This window comes from Mesoplodon bidens, assembly GCF_964165515.1.
Source record: "Mesoplodon bidens genome assembly, chromosome: Y".
NCBI lineage: Eukaryota > Metazoa > Chordata > Mammalia > Artiodactyla > Ziphiidae > Mesoplodon > Mesoplodon bidens.
Genome location: NC_138180.1, coordinates 39996697 through 40022741, shown reverse-complemented (window position 1 = coordinate 40022741; position 26045 = coordinate 39996697). Strand labels below are relative to the sequence as shown.

At 39.0% G+C, this 26045-nt stretch overlaps 1 pseudogene across 1 annotated transcript in view; it reads left to right on the top strand.

The window, feature by feature from the left end:
• LOC308609625 (putative helicase senataxin) overlaps positions 1-26045 on the top strand; it is a 70478-nt pseudogene that overhangs the window by 11982 nt on the left and 32451 nt on the right. Inside the window, exons 4-10 of the transcript in view lie at positions 741-850; positions 4581-4800; positions 5574-5693; positions 8351-8521; positions 8656-8743; positions 9241-12405; positions 21916-22015. The product of the transcript in view is annotated as a putative helicase senataxin (transcript). The remainder of the gene's footprint in view (positions 1-740; positions 851-4580; positions 4801-5573; positions 5694-8350; positions 8522-8655; positions 8744-9240; positions 12406-21915; positions 22016-26045) is intronic.

The following is a 26045-nucleotide window of genomic DNA, read 5'->3' as shown; positions in this document are numbered from 1 at the left end:
AATCAAATCATCATCAACACACCAGAAGCTCTCCTCTTACTTTTCCAGTCATTGTCCCTCCTTCCCAAAGCTAACCACTGTCACTACAATATTCTTTGAAGCTTGACAAAATAAAGTTGATTCATCTGATATGGTAAACGTATGAGTCTATTCAGTATATTTTTGAAAGAGTGATGAAGAAATTTCCATGAAGCAACAGGGATTAAGATAGTGCTGGTACAGATAGACTCATGGAGCAGTGTAGAGACTCCAGAAGTAAACCGAATATATTTGGGGAATTTACTCTTTGCTGATGATAGCATTTCAAACCAGTGGAGAAAATGGATTACTCAGTAACTGAGAGTAGGACAAAATAGCCATTTGTGGGGCAAAGCTGATTTTATCCCTGTGGTACAAAATAAAGTCCTCATGGATCAAAATGTAAAATGCTAATGGAATTGGACCTATAGCCATACTTCTAAGAAGGTGCTCTCTGGAGATAATTATGCCCAGTGTGAAAAAAGATGTTTGTACTAGGAAAGTCAGAGCAATTCATAGGCACACACTATGATCAACCTACCGGTCTTTCAGCAGCTAAATATCATTCCTACATTTACAGCATTTTTATGCCTCAGTTTAAAAAAAAAAAAGGAGCAACTTTTCATTTACTTACAGAGCAACTGAAGGAGCCAAATTTAGGGAATCTTGATACGTTGATAAGATTTATGTCTTAGGTTTACTGCCTTATTTTTTCTATTTAGATGAATTATGCATTGAAGCACTTTGCCGGATGGAACAAGCTAACTGCTCCTTTCAGGTTTTTGACAAACATCCAGGGATCTATTTGTTTTTGGTCCATCCCAATGAAATGGTGAGTGTGAGTGTTAGGCAGTGGAAGAGGGGATATTTTATTTTTGCACCTATATTACAGATAACTATAATAGAGGTTTTTGATGTGTACTTTGTTTAAAATATTTGCCAAAGTTATTCTCTTGTTGTTGTAGCATTACTGTAGTTCAGGAGGGGGTGCTGGGGGGCTCAAAGAAGAGGGTTAAAAGAGTAGGGAAACAGTTCTGACAGGTGATGCTTCAGTTTAAAAGACAAATGAGGGAATAACCTGAACTTTCAGTGTGTTGACCTGAACTAACGAAGAAGGAGAGTTCTCTCTTGCTTTTCTTGCTTGCCTGCCCCGCTCCAAGCACATGGAAATACCAGTTAAAACACTTGAAATAATTATTTTGCTAATAGATGAGATTTTTAACAGGTGATGGGGTAGAGGGGAGAACAAGGAGATTCAGTTCTTAGGTGCCAAACAGGAAGAGGAACATGAGAATCAGAACAGTAGGTAGACAGAAGCAGAGAGCAACACCAGAGGCTTGGAACCTGACTTTGAGCTGATTGCTCGAGTTTGAGGACTTAACATCATGTGGCGAGGCAGCGTGTGCAGTAGGACCTGTGCACATTGGCCTCTAGAACTGAGTTACAACGTTAAGACAATAGCCACGAAGGGTTGCTCTGCCAATAGAAGGATAGTAAAGAGGCTTTTTTTTTAAGTGGCGAAGAAAGAACACGGTAATGGGGTTTCCAGTCAGAATGGTGGTGAATTTCTGTCTCCTTTGTGCCAAACCCAAACAATGATAGAAAAGAATTCAAAAAGTGGAATTCTAAAAGGTATAGTCCCACTTTTTAAAGGGTAAATGTTTCTTTGGACCAGTAATGGAACAGAAATACATAGTGATACATGGTGGAAACCTGTATGTCGGTCTGGGTGGCTGTAGGTAGCAGGGGACTGAGTTTGTGCATGATAATAAGAATTACAAGTCTACTCCAGGCAAGGGTAGAACCAGAGTCGAAGCCTGTGCTTAAAATAAGGGTGGGGCTTTCCTGCCTGTGAAAGAAGACTGACAGAAAGTACAGCCAGCTGCTCTCCGGGACTGGCTTTCTTAAAGCTGCAAAGCAGTAGAGGAAGCAGGTCCAGCTGAGCAACCAGGACCTGGGCCAAGCACTTGCAGACTGGGTGACTGGGTCTGCAGGGCCAGGAATGACTGTATTCTTCATTATATATGTGTTTTTGTAGGTGAGGAAACTGAGTCAGGAGACTTAACCACAGTTACACAGGCTAGTATGGTGACTGGGATTTGTATATAGGCAGCCTGATCCAGAGCCCTAATGCTTTTTTTAAAGTTTTTATTTGAAAATACTTTAAATTTTTCAGAAACTTCTCAAAAATAAAAAAAAGTAGAAAACACCTGTATATTCTTTAGCTGTATTCACCAATTACTACTGTTTCACTCCATTTGTTCTATCATTTGCTTTCAGTAAACTACAAAGCTGTTTGTTTTCTGACCATTTGAGAGTAGGTTGCATGTATCATAGCCTTTTGCCCCTAAATACTTCAGTGTATATTTCCTAAGAATAAGTATATTCTCACAATATTATAAATTTCAGTGACTTTAACATTGACACAGTAAGGTCTGTTTTCCAGTTGTGTCATGTGATCCAGTGTACTTTGTAGCATTTTCCCCCTGTACTCCAGTATCCAGACCAGGATCAGGATTTACATGTAGTTGTGTTACATTAGTCTCCCTTAATCTGTAACATTTCCGCAGCCTATCTTTGTCTTTTATGACAATTACATTTCTGAAGAATAGTCATTTCTGCCTCCCTCCCATTTACAAAAAATAGAATGCTTTTCATTTTGGGTTTGTCTGATGCTTGCGCATGGTTAGGCTTTGGTTATACGTTCCAACTGGAATACTACAGAAGTGAAGGATGTTATGTCCTTCTCAGGCTGTCAGATATACGGCATGCCATATCATCCGGCCTCTCATGGTGATGTTAATTTTGATCATCTAGTTGAGGTGTTGTCCAGTTTCTTCACTGTACAATGTCTATTTCTTAAGTACTCTAAGATCACATAAATACCTTACTCCTCACCAAAATGTTCTCCTAAATTTAGCATTACCTGATGGTTCTTCCCTGAGCCAGTTTTTCTAAGATTGCAAAATAGTTTCAACCCCAGCACTTTACACGTTTACCAGTCAGCACTTGACATTGATTATACTATAATCAAGAGCCATTTTCCCTGCTCTTCATTTATTCATCTGTTTATCATAAGTTATAGACTCATTGATTCCTTTGTATTTTTTTTCGATAGCTTAAAATCCATTACTTAATTATGTTGGCATAGAGCCCATTCTTTTGACCACTAGTTCTATGTTTTGCAAACTTTTCTGCCCATAACCTAAGTAAAAATATTCTTCATCGAGTTCACACACATATAGACATACGTGACCTAAACATTTCACAAAACAGTACTTACTGTTACTATGAAGGAAGCCCACTGATTTTTTTTAAAATTTTATTTAGTTTTTAAGGTTGGTTGTGATCACTAAATTCAGTTTGTAGTGCAGAATAAATTTAAAATCACTTCCCTATGCTATATCGCCATGTAGAGGTGACCTTTGATTTCTTCTGAGGTTTCTCTTTTCATTTTTCCTTTTTTAACTTTCTATTATGGAACATTACAAACATACAAAAATAGATTGGTGTAGTGAACCCCCATATATCCATCACTGTGCTTCATCTGTTATCAATATGTGGTCAATATTCTACCCCTGTTTAGTTACCGCAAATCTTAGACATCAGAGCATTTCATCCATAAAATACTTTAGTTCGTGTATCAAAAAGGTAAGTGCTCTTTAAAAAGAACAATTACATCGACACACTTATAATAATAATAATAATATATTTCTAGTCAGTATTTGAGTGGAAGTTACTCTCTCAAAAATGCTTTATCAGGGCCTCCCTGGTGGCGCAGTGGTTGAGAGTCCGCCTGCCGATGCAGGGGATACGGGTTCGTGCCCCGGTCTGGGAGGATCCCATATGCCGCAGAGCGGCTGGGCCCGTGAGCCATGGCCTCTGGGCCTGCGCGTCCGGAGCCTGTGCTCCACAACGGGAGAGGCCACAACAGTGAGAGGCCCGCATACCGCAAAAAGAAAAAAAAAATGCTTTATCAGGGTTAGATCAAATCAGGATCAAGTAAGGTTCACATGTCGCATTCCAGTTGACCCTTGAGCAACAGGGGTTTGAACTGCATGGGTCCTCTTATACACAGATTCTTTTTAATAGCATGTAGTATAGTACTACACAGTTCGAGGTTAGTTGAATCCATGATGCAGAACCAGGATATGGAGGGCTGCCAACTATGTTATATTCGAATTATATTAGTGTATTCAACTACGCAGAGGGTAGGTGCCCCTAACCCTTGTGTGTTGTTCAAAGTTCAATTGTAATTAGTATCTTCCGTCTTTTTTTTTTCTGTCATCATGGACCTTTTGGTTTATTTCCTTTAAATGTCTGAAAATCATGTATTTTTCCTAAAGTACTTTATTCTATATGATAGTTTTTTTCTTCCAGTTTTATTGAGGTATAATTGACATACAGCACTGTATAAGTTTAAGATATACGGTGCAATGATTTTTTTAAAGTATTTGATGTATCTTGTGTCCTCTGTAATCTGTAGAGAATCTTATTTTAACTGTATTCTTTCTGTAGACAATTGTGTGTTAAATGAAGTAATGAATGTGTTACACTTTTAGGTTTCACGTTGGGCTATCCTGACAGCAAGAAACTTGGGGAAAGTGAACAGAGATGATTATTATGACTTACAGGAGGTTTTGACTTGCCTTTTTAAAGTTACTGAGTTGGGGCTTTTCGAAAGTCCAGACATTGATACTTCTTCTGTCCTTGAGAAGGGTAAACTGATTCTTCTGCCTTCACACATGTATGATACTGCCAACTACAAAAACTATTGGTTAGGTGAGTATTGTTCCTACACACATATAATTAGTATTTTCCAATATTTCTTATGATTATCCTGCAAGGGAAGGGATCTCTTCTGGTAATCTGATCAAAAGTGCTAAATAAAGGATTTCATAGTTCACAATTCTTGTTCTGTCATTAAATTGACTATTACAACATCTTGTCTTTAAACATTTCTTATCCTAGAAATCATCTGTGTAAGAGGTACATTTTCAAGTATGGCAAATAGATCTTTTATTTAAGGCAGTATTAGATGTTACCGTATTAGCACAGCAGCTGAACTTAATAGGGTTTTGATCTCTTGAAACAGAGGTTTAATACCTCTTTTCCCATCTGTAAAATATTTCCTGGGAGAAAGCGATACTAACTTTGGTTTTCATCAAGTTGTATATTGACTTAAAGTAGTTCTGTCCTACTTCATTGATTCAGAGTCTTACAGTCATGTGTATATTTGGCAGTGACTGGTACTTGAAATATAGTGCTCTTAAAATTTAAGGGGTCTTTGATATTATGAGATGCAAATTGTGTGGTAGTCATTTTGGAAATGGTTTTCTAACCAGGTTCGTGCCATTTTCCCTTTTTATTCAGTCTAAAGTTCTGTTCTTAGGAGGAGGAGTTGTATATGAATATCTCAGACTTCAATGTCTGAGGCACTGGATACTGTTTGGTTTCATCTTACTGCCTTGTTATTCTTTTTGCCAACTAAACTGGAGAAGACATTAGAACAGTTTTATTTAATCAATTCAAGAAAACTATACGTGATCTTACAGGTATCTGCATGTTGCTGACCATTCTTGAGGAGCAAACCATGGATTCACTGTTGTTGGGCTCAAACAAACAGAATGATTTTATGCAATCAATACTTCACGCCATGGAGAGGCAATCAGATGGTAATAAACTTTATTTGCTGACTATTGTGATGATGGTGCACTTTGAAAATACTAGTGTCACGGTAAGAACTTGGGTGTATGATGTGGAGGAAAGAAAGAATGACCGTTTTATGGTTTTGGTCACAGAGTCAGAATTTTTAATTGGAAAGGACCTTCAGAGTTTAACTCAGCACGTTACTTTCATAAAAGAAGAAACTGAAGCCCAAGGAAGTTAACTTACTTTTGAAAAAATTAATTAATTAATTTTTGGCTGTGTTGTGTCTTTGTTGCTGTGCATGGGCTTTCTCTAGTTGCAGCGAGTGGGGTCTACAGATTCCTTCTTTAACATCTTTATTGGAGTATAATTTCTTTACAGTGGTGTGCTAGTTTCTGCTGTATAACAAAGTGAATCAGCTACACATATACATATATCCCCATGTCCCCTCCCTCTTGCGTCTCCCTTCCACACCCCCATCCCACCCATCTAGGTGGTCACAGAGCACCAAGCGGATCTCCCTGTGCTCTGTGGCTTCTTCCCACTAGCTATTTTACATGTGGTAGTCCATGCCACTCTCTCACTTCGTCCCAGCTTACCCTTCCCTCTCCCCGTGTCCTCACGTCCATTCTCTATGTCTGCATCTTTATTCCTGTCCTGCCCCTAGGTTTTTCAGAACCTTTTTTTTAGATTCCATATGTAAGTGTTAGCGTACAGTATTTGTTTTTCTCTTTCTGACTTACTTCACTCTGTACCACAGACTCTAGGTCCACCTACCTCACTACAAATAACTCGATTTCGTTTCTTTTTTATGGCTGAGTAATATTCCATTGTATGTATAGCCATATCTTTATCTATTCATCTGTCGATGGACACTTGGGTTGCTTTCATGTCCTGGCTCTTGTAAATAAAGCTGCAGTGAACATTGTGGTACATGACTGTTTTTGGATTATGGTTTTCTCAGGGTATATGCCCAGGAGTGGAATTTCTGGGTCGTATGGTAGTTCTATTTTTAGTTTCTTAAGGAACCTCCATACTGTTCTCCATAGTGGCTGTATCAATTTACATTCCTACCAATAGTGCAAGAGGGCTCCCTTTTCTCCACACCGTCGCCAGCATTTGTTGTTTGTAGATTTTTTGATGATGGCCATTCTGACTGGTGTGAGGTGACACCTCATTGTAGTTTTGATTTGCACTGCTCTAATGATTAGTGGTGTTGAGCATCCTTTCATGTGTTTGTTGGCAAACTGTATATCTTCTTTGGAGAAATGTCTGTTTAGGGCTTCTGCCCATTTTTGGGTGGGGTTGTTTATTTTTTTGATATTGAGCTGCATGAGCTGCTTGTAAATTTTAGAGATTAATCATTTGTCTGTTGCTTCATTTGCAAATATTTTCTCCCATTCTGAGGGTTGTCTTTTCATCTTGTTTATATTTTCCATTGCTGTGCAAAAGCTTTGAAGTTTCATTAGGTCCCATTTGTTTGTTTTTATTTCCATGTCTCTAGGCGGTGGGTCAAAAAGGGTCTTTTATGTCATAGAGTGTTCTGCCTATGTTGTGGCAGGCGGATTCTTTACCACTTCACCACCAGGGAAGTCCCCTCTTTAAGAAACATTCCATAATTGTCTTCACCTAACTAATGACTTTCTTCCTTATTTGAGAGCTTCCTAGACATAAGACAGCTTCAGTAGAGGATAAAAAAGTATATGAGCAGTTCTACATGAACGACTATGATAAAAAAAAAAGTAGACTCTAAGAGCCCTGAGGGAAATAAAGCAGAAAGTTCTAAGGTTGATAGTAATTGTGTGAGCTAGAGCACTTGCCTCCTAAGAATACTGCGGAAGATGACAGGTGGTGCTAACAGTGAAGCCATTCTGGTTCTCACTTGGAAAAAGCCAGCTATCTGTTTTTTTCTGTAGGTGGTGTATCTTTATGTGAGTGTCAAAAATAAATCTGGAAAGAAAGAGTAAGATCTTACAGATGCTTGACTGAGGGCTTCTAATTTCCTTAGAAGACATTAAGGAGCAAGTGAAGGTCTTTGAGCAGGGCAGTGTTTTGCCCCTGCATGTAGAGAAGAGGGGAAGGACCGGGCATAAGAGTGTGTGAGTAATGGGAATTGCTGCCAGTTGGATGGAATGGAGATAACAACAAAGCCATGTTGAGAATGGATGGATAAAGAGTATGTATCTCTGCTTATCCAGTGGATGAGGGGTTCAGTCCTTTATTTCAACCGAATGACACACACAATTCAGGATTTCTCATATCATGGACTTTGTTTAGATCTGAAAATACCAAGTTTTTCTTTCTCTCCCTTTTTTTTTTTCTACTTTACCTCTGTTATTTATTGAAGGATGGGAGTATAAAGGTCTGGAAGAAGCAGAGGAGGAACGATTCTTTCAGGTTGGCAAATAGGGTGAGAAAGTTGAGTTTATCTGGACTATCTCAGTTTGTTCCACACAACAAGATTTCTTAACAGAGGTGTATTGCTTTAAAAAAAAATGCAGACATTATTTAAAAGTTTGCCAGGTTTCTAAAACCTGTAGTTGACAACACTTTACTTTAAATTACTTCCTGTTTTGCTTTCAGTTTTGTTGCTACCCAGGTAAAGAATGCTTAATTCTCAATATATTTTAGTCCCTTTCTCTAATTGTGTTGTAATTTGGCAAATTACTCCATTGTGTTTCAGATGATAGTGTGGATCCTTTCTGGCCAGCGTTACACTGTTTCATGGTGATTCTGGATCGTCTTGGATCTAAGGTCTGGGGTCAACTGATTGATCCTATTGAGGCATTTCAAACCATTTCAACAATGTGAGCTACAGGAAAGAGATCCAGAACATACGGAACAGCTCTGTGAGGTTCGTTCAGTTCCTGTGTCAGGATTTCCAACAATCTGTATGAGGAAGTCTACTATAATTGACTTTAACAGTAGGATTTTTCTCTTCTTTTTACCCTTCATTTCAGTAATTTCTATTTGTTCTTAATATTTAAGGACCAAGTCAGAACCGGAGTCATATTTAGATGACATGGTGACTTGCAGCCAGATGGTATACAACTATAACCCTGAAAAGACCAAAAAGGTATAAAACATTTTGAGAATTCAGATGATATTGTATTGCCTTTATATTGTATAGTCAGTGTTTTACGTGGTTAGTTGCATTGCTGATTTTATGATATGTAGCTATTCTGAATCAACTGTTGCATAAAACAGTTTCTGATTGAACAGTAGCTCATGAGGAAAAATGGTCTGTAATGAGAGCATGCACAGTTTGAGAGATTAATTTTTAAGTACATTTTGGAAGGGTAGAACATTTATGGCATGAGGGAGATAAATCACATGACTAGAAATCAAAACCAACTGAAGGAAAGAGGTCCAGAGTACATGGAGGTTTTGTAAATTTAACCTTTTCATGAAAGCTTCACCTCAAAATTGGACTGTTTTCAATTTCTTGGGGGTCCATATATGTACATCAACACAGGAAAGTTGAGCAGTGTATTTTCTTGTTGGCAACTTTTGTGTTAAACCTGTCATGAATGGTGCTTGTTTATCTGAATGTCAGTATCTCTTTCATTTTAGGATTCAGGGTGGAGATCAGCCATTTGCCCAGATTATTGTCCTAACATGTATGAAGAAATGGAAACATTAGCTAATGTGCTTCAGTCAGATATCGGTCAAGACATGCGTGTTCATAACAGCACGTTTCTGTGGTTCATCCCCTTTGTGCAGTCCCTCATGGATCTTAAGGATCTGGGTGTGGCCTATATAGTGGAGGTTATTCATCATCTGCATTCTGAAGTCAAAGACGTCCTCAACCAGACGGACGCCGTGTGTGACACAGTCACTGAGTTTTTCCTTCTGATTTTGGTGTCAGTGATTGAACTGCATAGAAATAAAAAGTGTTTGCATTTGCTGTGGGTTAGTTCCCAGCAGTGGGTGGAAGCCATCGTAAAATGTGCCAAGCTTCCCACCACCGCGTTTGCTCGGAGTTCTGAGAAGTCATCTGGAAACTGCTCCAAAGGCACAACAATGATATCTCTGTCACTGCATTCAGTGCCATCTAACTCTGTACAACTTGCTTGTGTGCAGCTGATCAGAAGTCTCCTTAAAGAAGGCTATCAGCTTGGGCAGCAGACTCTTTGTAAGCGATTCTGGGATAAGCTCAACTTATACCTACGAGGAAATATATCTTTAGGTTGGCAGTTGACTAGTCAGGAAACCCATGAGTTACAAACTTGTTTAAAGCAAATTATTAGAAACATAAAATTCAAAGTGCCTCAGTGTAGCACTTCTGTGGATCTGACTCCTCCATGTAAAACACCTCCTGCATCTTACAATAAAGAAGAAAGTGAACAAACAGGGAAGAAGTCTAAAAAACAAAGGCACTGTCTGGAAAACTCCAGCCCAACATTCTCTAAAGAACCGATGAAAGCTGATGCATGTCAAGTGAAAGAGAGTATTTTCAGCAAGGCACATAATGCCATAGAAGAGGATAATGAGCAAACTTATCTAAAAGATTTGAAACTCAAAGACCATCTCTCAGCTGAGTTGTGCTTGAAGCCGAGTAGTAAAAGGCTTGTGAATGAAAGAGCTCGAGGCCAAGTTAAAGTAAGTACAGGGAAGCATAAGTCTGTAAAAGAGAATTCCTCATATACCCCACAGAATTGTACTTCAAGAAATGGTCCAGAAAAGGTATTTGACAGAGGAATAATCACATCAACAGGTTTGTTGACTGATTCTAGCAATGACTCTCTGGAAAAAGTGTCCACATCAGATGAGGATTTCTCTTTAAAGGATGATGCTCTTGGCAAAACCTCAAAAGCAAACACTAAGGCACATAAAGATGAAATCTGTGCTAAGTTATTGCATGTAATGAAAAAGCAAGACAGGAAAAGTACCACTTTAGAGGAAAACCTGACTGTATCTAGCATTGAAAGTTTCTGTTCACAGAAAGATACAGGAGCTCAGAAAGGAGATGGCTTCATACACAATCTCTCTTTAGGCCCTAGTGGTGTTCTGGATGATAAAAATGGACAACAAAAACCTGAAAACAGTTTACTGCTGAAAAAGAAACAGGTACAGGAAGAAGAGTTGGGCATTTTCTCCACCCCTGATATCAGTTGTCAAATACTAAAATGTCATGTTGGTAATAAAGATTTGGTCTCATTCACAGAAATGACCGATATTTTTGTGGAGAAAACACCTCCCTTTAAAGATCCTGTGACTGGACTTGAATCAAGAGATACGGGAATTAGCAAGAGTACTGTTGAGTTTTCTTCTGATTTAAGAGAACAGGTCCTTAGCATCAGTCCTAAGTCTGACCCTTTAACAGATTCTCAGATAGACAGAGACCTCCACATATTATCTTTAATAGCTCAAGCCAGTGTTATTAAGTTCCCATCAGGTTCAACCCATAGAAGTTTATCCCAGCTACAAAGAAAAGTTAAAGATGATAGAAGATGTTTGACAGCCAACCAAAATAATGTCAGGGAAACCTGCTCTGGACACGTCATTATTATTTCAGAATCTGATGAAGATGATGATGATGATGAAAGAATTGTGGGTTTTAAGAAACACATTAAACAGGGTAAGACATGCATTGAGAAAGGATGTCCAGAGCATCATACTTCAATAGCTAACACAAATGTGGAACAGAATGTAATAAAGGAAGAAAATACAAGGTCCCTTTTGCGGTTTGAGGAATCGGATTCTCATTTTTTTGAGTTTGAAAGTCCATGTGAAGTGTTTTCAGTTCGGCAAGATCAGAGACCAGACAACAAGAATTCAGTTCAAGAGAATGAAGAGAATTCGTGCTTGACTCATGTAGGGGATATCACAGATGATTGGGGTTATGGTCCAGCTTATGTACCTGAAGAGGTCATTAAAAAAGCAGCAGAGGCAGCTTTGAAGGAGGGAGAACCTGAATGCAACAGTGACATAGAGGAGGATAATATATTTTTAACACAATGTGATCCAGAAGATATGGATTTATGTTCACAAATGGAGAAAGAGAATGATGAACTCATTGAAGTAGTTCATGGAAGAGATACAGTCCAGGTAGAAGAAGATTCTGTGAGTCGGCCTCAGTTGGAATCTTGGAGTAGCACAAAATGTAAATACAAAGATTGTGTGGAAACACTGGAAAACCAGGGTGAATACTGTTCCAAACACTCTGAAGCTAAAGCAGCAGATGAAGATACATTTCGTAGACCTGGCTTGCCTCTCTCTTCATCTAAACCTTCGAGACCTCCCACTGCTAAGATATTTACCTCCAGTAGTACTTCACGAATTGCTGGTCTTTACAAGTCTTTGGTAAATACGTCAGCGCTCTTACCAACTCTGCAAAATAAGTCAAGTGGGGTACAATCTGCTTTGAAAGTACCACAGCCAGTCTCTGTGGTGTCTCAGAAGCCAGTGGCTGAAATGAAGGGTTTGTGCAACGTTCTCCAGTGTCATACTCCAAATAATTCCAACAGGCAAGGCTACAAAGTTCCATTTTGTGAAAACAGATCTTTTTCACCTTCCTCTCCGGTAAACATTTTCTTGTCAGCACAGTCCATCTCTGACACCTTCGTTAAAGAGGTCTTAAAATGGAAATACGCAATGTTTGTGGACTTTGATCAGTGCGGACCCCCTTCAACTCTTTGTCAGTCCATCACAAGACCTGTGCCTGTGAGATTTCAAGATGGTAGAGATTATTTTAATGTGTTTTTCCCTTTGATGATCCTGAATACTTTTGAAACTGTAAGTATATGTTCTAATCGTATACCTTCAGACTTTGAAATTACGTTTCTTTACCATGCTGAGTACGGCTAAAATAACTGATCGCATTTTGATTTAGATGTAGCTTGTAGATTTCATGTTGAACAGACATTGTGCCCCACAGTGTTCTAGATGCCGGTGATACAGAGGAAACCCTTAAACTCTGCCCTTCTGGAGCTTTCAGACACAATTCAGAGTGCTAGTTTACCAAGTCCAGAGGTGGCACAGGAGGAGGAAACGTTTTTCGGTGTAAAATAAGGGAAGACTTCTCAGAGGACATAGTCTCTCATCTGCGTTTATTTTTTTGAAAAGTAGTGTAAACCTTTACTGAAGTTTTCTTGAGGAGGTAGCAAAGGGCAAGTTACACTGGTCAGTACAAAGCAGTAAATCCCAAATTTCTCATCTGTCTTCCCAACTTCTTAGGCCTCATAGCAGCCTTTAGCTGCCCCCCTACCCCAACACATCCCATTCTGGTTCTTCTCTCTTTCTTACTGCCTGACTGGGATTGCCAAGAAAAATATAGGATTCCCAGTTAAATTTGAACCTCAGAAAAACAGTAATTCTTTAGTGTAAACATCCACCTGCACTTTGAAGGATGTTTTTGGTGTTCTCACAGCAGGTCGATTTTTCCTTTTTTTCAAATTGGTTAAAAAACAAAAACCCAAAAGGTGAGTGTGCAACAAGACTCTTCAAAACCAAGAGCACTGAGGTAAATACCCACGTATTCAGTCAGCAGATCCTCGGGTGCCTGATACTTGCCCAGTACTATCACAGACCTGGCGGGGGTAAAGTGGTGAACACGACAGACAAGGCCTCTGCCTTCTGGGAATGATCATTTCAGATCGGGACAAAAGGCTCTAGAGTGCTCTAGAATGATCTAGAACAAAAGGGAGCAGGCACTTGAGACTGAAAGGTGAGACTGCCTCTGTGAGCGATGGTATTCACACCGAGACCAGAGTGAGCAGAAGGAGTTGGCCATAGGAAGTATATCGCAGGCAGAGAGACTGCAAAGATCCAGCTTAGAATTGTTAAAGGCAAAGGAGATGTACTGCACAAAGAGGCAAGTTGGTGTCAATTTATGCCCTAAATTTCAGCCATTGTCGTAAGAATTATTTTACTAGTATTTCAGAACCATTAGAAACAACTAACTGATAAAGGCTCTTCAGTCTCTCTCCTTAAGAACAATGTGAAATAGTATTACAAGAATGATTTTCTTACCTTACAAAATCGTTAGTTCAGTGAACAGTGTATACAGTTAAATAAGCTGGGGAATATACAGAGATTTTCTTCATCTTGGAGCTTATTTTTTTCTTGAACGTTTATCCTTTCCAGAAAACACTAAATTGCTTAGAGGCCATTCATAGCCCTTAAATTTAGGATACATTTGTGATTTTATTTTTCCCTTAGTTCAGAAGTATTTATATGTTTATCTTTAAGATTTCTTCCTTCAGGACATTTCTGTAGCCAGAACCTTTTCAAAACAGAATGAGCACAAGTTCCGTTTGTATATACACAAAGTTTAAGATAGTCAAATACTTGTGGAAGGCCCATTATTAAAAAAAAAAAAATCAGCCACTCTCACCTCCCCAAGTAATTATTTTTGATCCTTGAGGGATCCTTTTGTTATTTACTTCCATATTTCTAAATAACATGCCACTATTTTGACTTGTTAATTTTTCAGTACTAGACATTTTCTGTAATTACCCACTACAGGAAGTACCCTCTCTTCCCAGCCCTGTGTTCACACACACCTCTCCTGTTTTCCCATCCTCACTATGGAGTAGTCTTGTAATTTTTAGGTCAGTATTTGTTATTATTTGGACGATATAAAAGGTGTCCACTGGGCTTCCCTGGTGGCGCAGTGGTTGAGAATCTGCCTGCTAATGCAGGGGTCACAGGTTCGAGCCCTGGTCTGGGAGGATCCCACGTGCCGTGGAGCAGCTATGCCCGTGAGCCACAAGTACTGAGCCTGCGTGTCTGGAGCCTGTGCTCCCCAACTAGAGAGGCTGCGATAGTGAGAGGCCCACGCACTGCGATGAAGAGTAGCCCCCGCTTGCCGCCACTAGAGAAAGCCCTCGCACAGAAACAAAGACCCAACACAGCAAAAATAAATTAGTTTAAACAAAAGAGAATAAGGTCTTTGAATTAAAAACAAAAGTGTCCGCGACTAAGTCATGTGGTAGTTGTAACTACTTTTCGTTTCCGACTCTTTGCTTTCTCTGGATTTATTGTTTACTTAATTTTCTATGTACTTATTACTAATTTAGCTTCAGGCTGTCTCTTGGATGTTTAGGTCTCTCAGTATGATCAGGCACATCAGATAGTTGATAAATTTCATCTTCTTGGTTTAGGATGGTTAACCTGAAATGCTCACCATCCTCATCCTAGGGCTTGCATTTCCTTCTTTCCTGTGTTGGATCTTTGTCTCCTGTACCCAGGGTTGTCTGTTTTTGTCACCCTCTCATTTTAGTAAGGCACATCCTTCAAGCTTCCTGAGAAAAGAATGTGTAGGAGATAAATTTTGAAACTTTGCATGTCTTAAAATTTCTTTCTATTTTGCCATCTCTGTCTTTGTTGTTGTCATCGTCATTCTCCTTCCTTGGAGACTTTCTCAGCGTCCAAGTCTATTGAAAACATTTTTGAGCATATTTTTAGTTTCACAGTACTCTTGTCCTCTCATTATTCCTTTTTATAGGATTGTGTGCTTTCTTCATGTGCACAGTATTTTTTTACTACCTGAAGTTAATTAATGATAAGTTTAAAGTTAGTTGAAATTTTTCTTCTCTTTTCATTGTCCCTGTTTTCCCAGTTGCTTTTTTCCTATTCATTTTAGTGTCTACAGACCTTTCATGTTAACTCCTTTCTTCACATGTCTAATGATTTTTGTTGGTTTACTCACATTTAAGAACAGGATACTAACAAGCAGATTGGAGCATTGTTCATAATAGCCAAAAGTTGTAAACAGCCGAGATGTCCATCAGGAGATGAATGGGTAAACAAAACATGGTATATGCCTACAATGGAATATTAGTCTACTATTAAAAGGAATGACCCGTTCTATGTACTTTTACCTGTTCTTTGATGAGCCTGGAAAATATTATGCTAAGTGAAAGAAGCCAGGTACAGAAGGCCACACATTGTGTAATTCCATTTATATGAATTTTCCAGAATAGGCACATCCGTAGAGACAGAAAGTGGATTAGTAGTCGCCAGGGGATGGGTGAGGGAGGGGTGTGGGAATTAGGACTGACTGCTAATAGGTATAAGGCTTGTTTTGGGATGGTGGGAATGTTCTGGAACTAGATAATGGTGATGGTTACACAAAATAGTGAATGTACTAAAAACACACTGTAGTGTGCACACTTTAAAGTGGTGAATTTTATATTGTGAACTATATCTCAACTTTTTAATGCTATAAGAAAAGAGGATGCATTTAAATAATGACAGGTCAAAAGAGATGCTTAGGAAAAGAGATACTTTTACTAAAATGGTCCTTTATTATTTGCACTGTGGAAGTCAAATGTGATCTGAAGGACACCATCACATGGTGAAATCCAAATTAGTTTCATTCTTTATATTAAGATTACATGCTTAGGTATAGTTATAATCTATATTTTGTTACATGTAAGATTTTAAAACAGATTAGAAGCTCTGAGTGAAAGGGATAGGCTTGTTGACCATTTGGCATTTTATTGGGAAGCCTCATCCCCACCCTCATGTCACTGTTTTTAGTCTTTTCTTTTCCCCTCTTAGTGAGGTCAGATTTCCCCAAGAAGAATCTTCAGATCGATTGCCTGGAAAGCATAGGCTTGATGGGGAGCTGACTGTGGGGTGAGGGTGGGGGCAGAGGGAAAGGTCCAGGCATTCAGTATCTAAATATTTGCTTAATTCCCTGTTTAAAAATTATTTTATTTTTAAAATTATTTTATTTATTTTTGGCTGTGTTGGGTCTTCGTTGCTGCACGTGGGCTTTTCCCTAGTTGTGGCGAGGGCTTCAGTAGTTGTGGCTCAAAGACTCCAGAGCGCAGGCTCAGTAGTTGTAGTGCATGGGCTTAGTTGCTCCACGGCACGTGGGATCTTCCCAGACCAGGGATACAACCCGTGGCCCCTGCATTGGCAGGCAGATGCCTAACCACTGTACCACCAGGGATGCCCCCCCCCACCTTTTTTTTTTTTAAGTACAGTAACCCCTCTCTATCTGCTGCCCCACAGGCAGAGACGGTCACACTTTATAGAAGTGAAACCACTCTAGCTTTTTGCTAGGAACAGGGATGGGCAGTCTCCCTTCAGCCCTCCTCCTCCTAGAGGTGTATGTCAGACACTTCCTTCTTAGAGTTCAGCTTCTTGGACTTGCTGAGTTAGTTAACCATACATCCATCTGCTTACCAGCTTCCCAGATTTTGATACTCTTGCCTCGTCTTCTGTTCTCTTCATCCTAATGAATTAATCCTGTTGTGAAAAATCCCTTGGGTGTTTTAGTGGGGTTTCAGGGGAATGAAAGGAAATGCCTGTGTTCAATCTGTCATCTTTACCATGAAGTTTTATCTTGTTCTTTTTTTCTTATTTTTGCAATCTTGTTCTTTTTCTTTAACCATGTAGTGAAACAGCATTGTTTTAGCATTTCTAGTTTATATAGGCCAACATTTATTAATGGTATTATTAATATACCTTGATTCCTTTTTTTTTTTCCCACTGTAACGTGTGGCTTGTGGGATCTTAGTTGCCTGACCAGGGATTGAACCTGGGCCCTCAGCAGTGAAAGCACTAACAACTGAACTGCCAGAGAATTCTCAGATACCTTGATTACTTTTAGTGTTTATTCTTTCTTATAAGCCAGAGACTGTGGCATCAACCACAGTCTTGGGCCAAGGCTTCTTATCCTCATTTGGATGTAATTTGACTTCATAATATTGTTTGTTAATGGAATGCTGAAGTGTGTTTAGAGTCCTTTGACAGAAATGTGGTTGGTATCCTATTTAGGACATGAAACGCAGTGTTTGGTTATCCAGTTCTTATGTCTTATTGCAGGTGGAATGCAATGACATTGCATAGAATTATCCCTTGCCCCAAAGGGCAAACGAGCAAATTCAACTTTTAGAAATATGAGTCTCTTGAATAAAAAAAAAAATCCCATAGGACTCAGAGGCAAAAAGTATACAAGTCAATTTTCACAGCAAAGTAAAGGAGCTGTTACAGTGGAGGATTCCTGGACTGAATGTCAATATTATGACATAGTATGAGTCTGTTTCGTGTTTGGTAATTGCAATCATTGTTGCTTTTGTTGTGGTCATCCATTTGCAATGCTTGGTGTCAGTTTATTTATCTCTTGTAAAAATAAAGTACAGTGTGTGGGGGGAAAAAAAGAAATATGAGTCTTTTGTGTACTGATGTGACTGATAGAGGATATATTAGTTTTTAATCCTTACGTTTAACACAAAAAAATATTAGATAAATGTGCACTATTTTGACAGGGACCAATTTTTTTGGTCAGTTTTGGCAAATACTCTATTTTCTTAAAGTTTTGGTTTGCTGGCTCTGTCTGCAGTCCCCTTCGGTTACCTGTGTGTGCATGCACGTGTATGCAGAGTGTAATTGGCAGCTGCTTTTTAGGTTGTGTAGACAAGGAGCAGGCAGAAAGGGGGTCCTTCTGGAGTACCAGCTGTGATTCTTAGTGCCCACACCCCTTATAGGGAGAGTGCACCATTTTTAGCTAATTTCCTGTTATAATTTGTTCTGTGAAGGAAACAAAACAGGTTGATATGATGAGCGACATTGGGAGGCTGCTTTTGAGATCGGGCTGAGAGCCAGGAGAGGAGGGTTTTGTTCAGAGGAGGGGGGAGGGTCAAGACTATAATGCTTTGAAGTAGGCCTAACTGAGAATATGTGAGCAAAGAGATTAGGCTGATGTGACTGGAGTGAGGTAACTTAGAGGTAAAGGGAAATGAAGTAAGATTGCAGAAATCAGTCAAGAGCTGGATGGTATACAACCCTGTAAGTGCAGGTTGGGGTTTCATTCTCAGTACAGTGAGAAGATGTTGGAGGATTTTTAGTTGGTTGGTGTTTAGGCTGGGGGAGTAGCAATATGTAATAGTTTACTTTTTTGTTTTAAAGAAAACATTCTTAGTTGCTCATTAGAGAATAACTGTAGAAAGGTAAGCATAGATGCAGTAGACCTGTCGGGGGCTATTATAATAGCCCAGGAGAAAGATGGTGGTAGCTTGATCTAGGTGGTAGCTATGGAAATAAAGAGAAGTGAATTCATTGGGCGTAAATTTTGGAGATAGTACTCAGTACTTATCTTTTTTAAATATATATAGAAATTTATGTGATTCATTTTTGGCTGGGTTGGGTCTTGGTTGATGCACACAGGCTTTCTCTAGTTGCAGCGAGCTAGAGAAACTCTGCATAGCATCTCCCATTATCAACATCCCCTACCAATATAGTACATTTGTACAACTGATGAACCTACATTGACACGTCATTACCACCCAGAGTCCATAGTTTTCATTAGGGTTCACTCTTGATTTGTATATTCTAAGGGTTTGGACAAACGTATAATGACATGTAGCAGTCCTTTAATATCAGAGTACTTTCACTGCCCTAAAAATCCTCTCTGCTCTGCCTGTTCACCCCTCCACAGTCTCAACCCTGGCAATCACTCATCCTTTTACTGTCTCCATAGTTTGCTTTCTCCAGCATGTCAAATAGTTGGAATCACACAGTATGTAGCCTTTCCAGATTGGCTTCTTTCACTTAGTAATGTGCATTTCAGGTCCTTCTGTGTCTTTTCATGGCTTCATAGCTCATTTCTTTTTAGCACTAAATAATATTCCATTGTCTGGTTGTACCATAGTTGGTTTATCCGTTCACCCACTGAAGGGCATCTTGGTTGCTTCCAAGTTTAGGCAGTTATGAATAAAGCTGCTATAAATATCCATGTGCAGGTTTTTAACGTAAATATAAGTTTTCAGTTCATTTGGATAAATAGTGAGGGCACTATTGCTGGATCCTACAGTAAGAATATGTTTAGTTTCATAGGAAACCACCGAACAGTCTTCCAAAGTGGTGGTACCATCTTGGGAATTTCCTGGTGGTCCAGTGGTTAGGACTCTGCACTTCCACTTGCAGGGGGCACAGGTTTGATCCCCGGTCAGGGAACTAAATCCCACAAGCCACGTGGCTCAGCAAAAAAAAAGAAAAAAAAAAAAAGGTGATGGTGCCATTTTACATTCCCACGAGCAATAAATGAGAGTTCCTACTGTTCCACATCCCCGTCAGCATTTGGTCCTGTCAGTGCTCCAGATTTTGGCCATTCTAATACGTGTGTAATAGTATCTTGTTGTTTTAATTTGCATTCCTTTGATGACATAAGATATGGAGCATTTTTTCATATACTAATTTACGGTCTGTATATCTACTTTGGTGAGGTGTCTGTCCAGGCCTTTTGCACATCTTTTTCATCAGGTTGTCTGTTTTCTTACTGTTGAGTTATTTTTTTTTCTTTTTTAAATAAACTTAGTTTATTTATTTTTGGCTGCATTGGGTCTTCATTGCTGTGCACAGGCTTCCTCTAGTTGCAGCGAGCAGGGGCTACTCTTTGCGGTGTGCAGGCTTCTCATTGCAGTGGCTTCTCTTGTTATGGAGCACGGGCTCTAGGCATGTGGGCTTCAGTGGTTGTGGCATGCGGGCTCAGTAGGTGTGGCTCACGGGCTTAGTTGCTCTGTGGCATGTGAGATCTTCCTGGACCAGGGATCGAACCTGTGTCCCCTGTGTTGGCAGGCAGATTCTTAACCACTGTGCCACCAGAGAAGCCCTTCTCCTTCACTTTTAAAGGATAATTTTTCAGGATTCCGAATTCTAGATTGGTAGGATTTTTTCTTTCAACAGTCTAAATATTTCACTACTCTCTCCTTGCTTGCATGGTTTCTGAGGAGAAGTTAGATGTAATTCTTATCCTTCCAACTCTATAAATAAGGTGTTTATTCCCACAGGATTCTTTCATGATTTTTGTTTTCCTTTATCTTTGATATTTCATATTCCTGAAGGTTGAATATGATATGCCTAGGTGTAGTTTCTGGCATTTATTCTGCTTGGTCTTGGAGCTTCCTGGATCTGTGGTTTGGTGTCTGATGTTAATTTTGGAAAACTCTGAGTCATTATACCTCAAATACTGCTTCTTTTTTGCTCTCTCTTCTTCTCGTATCTCCATTATGTGTATGCTGCATCTTTTGTCATTATCTCACAGTCTTGGATATTCTGGGGTGTGTTTTTTTTTTACCCATTTTTTTCTCCTTGCTTTTCAGCTTTGGTAGCTTCTATTGCTGTAGCCTCAAGCTCAGAGATTGTTTCCTCAGCAATGTCCAGTGTAGTAATGAGGCCATCAGAGGCATCCTTCATTTCTGTTACAGTGTTTTTGATCTCTGGCATTACCATTTGATTCTTTCTACTTTACATCTCATTCATTACATTACCCATCTATTATTTCATGGCCTCCTTTTTTCATTAAACTCTTAGTATATTAACTATAGTTTAAAAAAAATTCCTGGTCTGATAATTCCAGTATTCCTGCCATATCTGACAGGTTTTAGTGCTTCTTTATTCTGTGCAAACTGTGTTTTTTGCCTTTGAGTATGCCTTGTAATTTTTTGTTGCAAGGCAGACGTAATCTACTAAATAAAAGGAACAGCAGTAAATAGGCCTTTAGTGATATAGAAATGAGGTATGGGGGAAGGAAGACCATTCCATAGTCCTATGATAAGGTGTCACTCTTTTAGTGAGCCTTTGCCTCTGGACTAAGAACTTTACACCACATGCTTCTTAGTTTCCCCCCACCTCCTTGGGTGAGACAGGATGGTTAGAATGGGCTGGAGCTGGTTTTCTTCCCTCAAGTAGTTTAAGCTCTGATAAAATCCCAGCAACTTTGACTCCGGTAAAATAGCATCTCATAGATCAGGCCTTGTTAAGAAGGTCAAGAATGCTCTGGTGTATTACACAATGGTTCCTTTACCCCAGTCCCCACCAACCCCCCACCCCCGCTGGAAGCACACAGGGAATTTTCTCCAGTGTTCACTGTGAGGGCCTGTTCGAGCTCCTAGAGGTAAGACTCACCAAAGTGTGGAGTCCCTTTTATGACTGGGTCCCCCTAGAGTTTTTAAGAGAGGTCATGCTGAGCCTCCAACAGTTTGTCGCATCCAGTTCAGGATTTCCTCCTGGCATGGAGGTTTCTACTTAAGAGTTTTCTGCGCTGGCAAGTTGTGATTGTCTGTATCCACCTTTTTGTCTCTTTTTACTTGTTAGGATGGAGTGGCGACTTCTAAGTTCCTTACATGCCAAGCTGGAAACCAGAAGTCCCAAATTAATTTTTAATGTTTGTGTCACACAGGAGTTCTAGGTTCTGGATTTTATGGTTGCTTACTTTGGAAAATTTTGCCGTTTAACATTGGCTTTTCAGATGTTTTTGCTTTCTTAAGTTGCTTTTTTTGCTTTGCGTAGGTGGCACAGGAATGGAACAGCTCTCCAAACAAAGAGAAATTCCATCAGTTGCATTTACGAAAATTTCCTGCTGATTATAAAAAATACTGGGAGTTTGTGGGTAAGTTCTTTCTTATGTAACTTGGGCTCTATCATATAATAATTGGAGATTGCTATTTGAGGGAACATAATAATTGCTTGAATTTTCTGGGATATAGGTTTCCTGAGGTGAATTTGTAAGCTCTTACAAAGAGTATGTTTAAAGTCTTTACTTAATGAGGATAATTACTGGGACAGTTATAAAATTCATGGTTTTAACCATTGTGCTAGCAGAATACCACAGGCCAAAGTGTCCCTAGATGCTGGGCAAGGGAGAGAGAAGGTGAGTGAGGGAGTTTGATTGGCGGGGGCGGAGGGGGTGTTGACATGATCGTGCGTACAGATTCTGAGTAAATCTCTCTGCCGTCTCTGCTCTCACTTCATGAGTTGTCTGGAGCATGTGTCACAGTTATGTCTTAGTTATAAATAAACCAAGCATTTAGAACCCTTTAAAATAAAAAGTATAAATTCTCCGTCTGTCTCCTTCCCCCTTGCAGTCCATCCCACTCCATAGATTCACTTAAGAAAAAAAGCGTGTACATATATTTGGGGGGGAAGGTATTATATGTTCACTGTAGATTATTCAGATAATATTAGCCAATAGTAAAATAAACATCACTCACAGTTCCCATCATTCAGAGATCATCTTATGAACATAGTATTGTATATCTTACTGCTAGACTTCCTATTCATCTGAGTGAAGGGTGGGTGGGTAGGGTTATTTTACCTAAGTGACTTTTTTCATGTATTTATTCAGCAAATATTTACTGACTTTATACTACCTGATAGTGTATGATTCTAGATGGTAGGTATGTAGCTGTGATGAAAACATAAAATTCCACCTTCGTGAAGCTTACATTTGACTTATTTTCATTTAGTCTATTATAAATGTCTTTTCAGAGATAAATAATAATAGCATGTTCAGTGTTTGTAGTTATTCCATTGTAAGTGTATTCCATAGTTCTGTTTAACCAGTAATTTCTAGTTAGACATGTACATTACTTATGATTTTTTACTGTTACACTGAATAAATCCCTTTGCTAGATCAAACAGTGTGTGCATTTTAAGACTTTCGGTTCATATTGCCTCTGTCTACCAAAAAGAATACCATTTTCACTTCTGACATAAGAATGTAAGAATGTATCTCTTCTCATTTGCTAGTTTAAACTTATCCCCCAGTTTTATATGGAACATGTATCTCATTTGAAGTTGTAGTTTTTGTCCTCAAATCTTTATTGGTCTTTTATATTCTTGGGGGGGGGGGCGGATAATTGTCTGTTCATGCCTTTTGTCCTTTTTTTTTCTCTTAGGGAGGTTATTTTCTTACTTGTATGCATTGTTAATTTTTTTCAATTTCATTATTTGCTGTTCAGTTTCACATGCACTTTTTGAGGCAGACAATTTTTATCTTCACATGTTCAAAAATACCGTATTTATTTCTTTACTGAACTTGGTTTTAGAAATCAGATAAATACTTCCATATTTTCTTGTAGTAGTTTTATATTTCTTTCTAATATTTAAATCACTGATTTATCATCCATTTATCTTGATGGTATGATAGAATCACATAGCATTTACTCTTGTGTCTGACTTCTTTCACGTAACATGTCTTCGTAATTCATCAATTTTGTGTGCATCTTTGGTATTTTTTTCATTGCTGTGGTGGTATTTCAATATGTGACTGTGTCACAATTTTACTGTTGATGGACATTTTTATTATTATTATTTTAAAGAAGTTTTTTTTTTGTCAGTGCCATGCAGCTTGTGGGATCTTAGTTCCCCGACCAGGGATTGAACCCGGGCCACAGCAATGAAAGCGCCGAGTCCTAACCACTGGATCGCCAGAGAACTCCCGTTAATGGACATTTTTCCAGCAGTTTAGGCCTGTGTGTCAGGGCTCTCCCAGTCCATGCCCAAGTTCAGTGATACGCTAGGAGGACTCACAGGAATTATATTCCTGCTCATGGCTGTGACTTACTATGGCAAAAGGATACAAAGCAAAATCAGCAAAGGGAAAAAGGAAACCAGGAGCAAGTTTCCAAGAGTCATTTCCCAGCGAAGTCACACAGGACACACTTAATTTTCCCAGTAGTGGGCTGCGACAACCCATGTGACACATTATCTACCAGGGAAGCTTAGAGACCCAGTGCCTAAAACACCCTCTGCCTAGCCCACATTCATGACTTTCACAAGTAAAGTGGGTGTTTGACATAAGCTGTAGAGAAAAAATTTGGCAAACAGGTAAGGTACAGTGAGCCATTGTCATCAGCAAATGATGAGAGCTGTCTGGAAAACCAAGTTCCCAGATTCCAAGGGGGCCAACCTTGTAAGCAGGCCTTTCTAATGATAGCAGCCTCAGGCCTTCTTCTACACACAGCATTTTATGAATAATGCTACTATGGTCATTCATGTGTCTCTTCGTGTTATGCGAGGGCATTTTTGTGGAGTCTGTCTCCTGAAGTGGGTCTCAGAGTCTCAGGGTATTATGCATGAGCTTAACATGAGTAGATAATGCCAAGCTAGTCATGCAGAATGACACACCCCACCAGCGTATGGAAGTCACGTTGCTCCATGTCTCTGCCAACACATTTGTGTTGATTGTGCTGTTCATTTTAGCCATTGTAGTGTGTGTGTATTGATGGCCATTTGTGGTTTTATTTTGTAATATCCTGGCTATCAGTGAGATTGAGCACCTTCTCATATATTTAGTAGATGCTCAAGTAACCTCTCTAGGGAAGCACCTATTAAAGACTCTTGTTCATTTTCTGTTAGTTGTCTTTTCCTTACTGATTTGTAGCAAGTTCTTTATGCAATCTGGATATAAACCATCCTCCCACTTTGGCTTGCATTATGTCTCTCTTAGTGATGTCTTTAAAATTCTTATTTTATTCTTGTTTAGACTTTATTTTTTAACATAACAAATGCATCTGTGTATTTTTTATGGTTAATGGTCTGTGCCAAAGGTTTAAGAGACCTTTCCCTGCTGCAGGTCATAAATATATTATCTTAACATCTAGAACAGGTGTCAGCAAACCACAGCTTGCAGATCTACCCTGTATCCTGTTTTTATACTGCCCAAGTGTAAGGTTCTTACATTTTTTTAAGCTTTTGAAGAAAAGATGATGATGAATATGCAACAGACACCATGTGTAACCTGCAAAGAAAAATCTGGCTCTTTACAGAAAGTTTGCCAATCCCTTTTCTAGAGGCTTCGCTGTTTTGCCGACCTGGAATGGATTTTGTACACGAGTAAGATGTAGGGGCCATGTTTCATTTTTTTTCCCTAATGGAGATGTAATTACCCCAGTAGTGTTTATTGAAAAGATTATCCTTTCTCCATGGTCTGCAGTGTCATATTTGTTACAAATCTAATGTCCATTTAATGCACTCGCCTTTTTCTGGACTCCTTTCTTCTTTGTTGGATCATTTGCCTACCTTTCTGCCCATATCACATTGCTTAATTTTACTTAATTAAGCTTTATTATAAACATTAATGAGCAAGTCTGCTTACCTTGTTTGGCCTTAAGAGTACGTTGGCTATTCTTGTCCCTTTGCATTACCATGTAAGTTTTAGAGAAAAAAAAGATGTGGACATTTGTTAAGAATTGACATCATTCTAATACTGATTTGAATACGATACATACTGTCAGTTATTTAGGTTTACTTTCAGTAATGTTTTACAGTTTTCTAGGGAGAGGTTTTGCAGATCATCATTGGTTAGATTTTTTTTTCTTTTGGTGTCATAATTATTTAAGTGACTATCTCTAATAGAGATGGACCTAAAAATACATAGTATTTTTGCTGATAATTCATTATTTTGTTGCTAAAGTATGAACCATGATTTCTTAATATTAGATAGCTAGACAGTGTTCAAGTTTTTCCGTTTCCTCATAAAGAACAATTTATTTCAGCCTGCTTGAATTAAGATCCAAGTTAGGTCCACTCACTGACATTGTTAATATGTCTTCTTCAATTACAATTGTCTCCTTCATGGATCCCTCCCGCTTTGTAATTTATTTTTGAAGAAATTGTGTTGTTGACACTGTAGAATT